Source organism: Silene latifolia, chromosome 6 (genome assembly GCF_048544455.1).
Source record: "Silene latifolia isolate original U9 population chromosome 6, ASM4854445v1, whole genome shotgun sequence".
In the NCBI taxonomy this organism is placed as follows: Eukaryota; Viridiplantae; Streptophyta; class Magnoliopsida; order Caryophyllales; family Caryophyllaceae; genus Silene; species Silene latifolia.
In genome coordinates this window covers 77408397-77410591 of record NC_133531.1, presented here as the reverse complement: position 1 = coordinate 77410591, position 2195 = coordinate 77408397, and the positions used below count along the sequence as shown (strand labels likewise).

General features: G+C 41.4%; 1 non-coding gene across 1 annotated transcript; it reads right to left on the bottom strand.

Moving 5' to 3' along the window:
• Positions 1 to 319: 319 nt before the first annotated feature.
• On the bottom strand, positions 320 to 426 carry LOC141589058 (small nucleolar RNA R71). The gene has a single exon (XR_012520012.1). It is a non-coding gene; the product is annotated as a small nucleolar RNA R71 (small nucleolar RNA).
• Positions 427 to 2195: the final 1769 nt, after the last annotated feature.

Here is a 2195-nt window from a genome sequence, read left to right as displayed (position 1 = left end):
GGTACTCCTACACCGCAACATCTAACCGGAAATTTTATTGCCAAATCCGCCTTCATCCAATTAGTTGAAAGGAGCCAATTTGGGGGGATGCCTAGTGAAGACCCTCATTCTCATATGGAAACCTTTTGCGACTATTGTGATGCAATCTCTCAAACGGGTGTGACTCAAGACCAAATTAGATGGGTCTTATTTCCTTTTTCTCTAATCGGCACCGTGAAGCAATGGTTGAAGGCTTGACAAGGCCACCCTCGGAATAGATTCTTGGAAGAAGTTGGCTCTAGCTTTCTACAAAAAATTCTACCCACCGGAGAAGACTAACATGCTAAGAGCTCAAATTACGGGTTTTAAGCAAAGGGATGAAGAATCTTTGTATGAAGCTTGGGAGCGGTTCAAGGGAATTTGTCGCTCATGTCCTCACCATGGACTTAGCGAATGGTTTTTGGTACAACAATTTTGGAATGGGCTATATGAGGATTCAAGGAACATTCTCAACATGAGATCAAATGGAATGTTCACCGAAGTTGATGACAATCAAACATGGAACAATATTGAGGAAATGGCGGTCCATAATTCACAATATAGTAGACCTCGCAAGGCTATTAGAGGAGGAAAGCATGAAGTGGACTCCGTTACTCAATTGGGTGCTCAACTTAGTGCTCATATTGACACAATGAATTTGAAGTTTGAAAAAGCTATGGCTAGACTTGAAGAAGTCTCAAAATCACCAAAGCATCATGTTAATGCCATGACGGCATCCTCATCAATCCCAAGTGGGATATGTGAGAATTGTGGAACTTTGGGACATGACCAAGGTGAATGTAGGGGAACAAATGAACAAGTGAATGCTTTCCAAGCATACAAGAGTGGTACCCCTTATTCCAACTATTACAATGAAAACACCAAATTCCATCCAAATCTCTCATACAAAAGCCAAAATGTTCAAAACCCTCAAACAACATACACTCTACCACCCATGAGAAACCAAAATCAAAGACCCTTCTACAATAAAAACCAAGGTTACCAAAATCAAAATCCATACAATCACCAAAATTACCAAGGTTTTGATGTCCAAAAAGCGGTCCTCCAAATGCAAAAGAATCAACAAGAATTTTTCACTCAAATGCAAAAAGATAGCCAAGCAAAGGAAACCACCATCAACAACATCCTAGCTCACACCAAGATGTTGGAAACACAATTGACTCAACTAGAATCTTCAAGCTCACAAAGACAAAAGGGGCAATTACCACCTCAAAGTAATCCCCCTAGACATGAAACAGTTAGTGCCATTCACTTGAGAAGTGGTACAAGGTATGAAGCACCAGGGAAGCAAGTTGAGGATGAAGTTGTGGAAGCTAGTGAAAAGGAAGAAATTGTGCAAAGCTCCAAAGATGGAGAATCATCAAAAGAAGAAAGTTCAAAGAAAAATGAAGACAAGGTCAAGGAGAAGGAGCCCATTGTGATTAGACTTCCTTTTCCAAGTCGTCAAGCCAAGCCCAAATTTGATGATCAACTTGGAAAGTTCATGGAAATTGTGAAGAATTTGGAAGTCTAAATTCCTTTCACGGAATTAATCAATCACGTGCCGGCCTATGCGAAGTACATGAAAGATATCCTCACAAAGAATAAGTCGATTCGGAAGCTTGAGACTATCGCCTTCACTAAGGTGAGTAGTGCAATACTTCAAGGGAGTTCACCTCCAAAGCTAAAGGATCCGGGAAGCTTCTCAATACCGTGTACCATTGGCGACACAACGATCAACAAAGCCTTATGTGATCTAGGGGCTAGTGTGAGTGTCATGCCGTACTCGGTTAGTAAAAGGTTGGGGATGGGAGAGCTTAAATGCACCAACATCACACTCCAAATGGCCGATAGATCGACAAAGACACCATTAGGGATATGGGAAGATGTCCCCGTACGAATTGGGAAGTTTTTCATCCCGGTGGACTTTGTCATTGTTGATATGGAGGAAGATTCCAACATTCCAATCATTCTAGGAAGACCTTTCCAACACACCGCGGGTGCGGTGATTGATGTGAAACATGGTGAGCTCACTCTAGAAGTGGGAGATGAACGCATAACCTTTAATCTTGACAAGACTATGAGAGCTCCTCATTTGCATGAACCATGTTTTATGATTGATCATTATAGCCGAAAGGATGAAAGGAAGAAATCGAAACTCCAATGGAAGAAAAAAA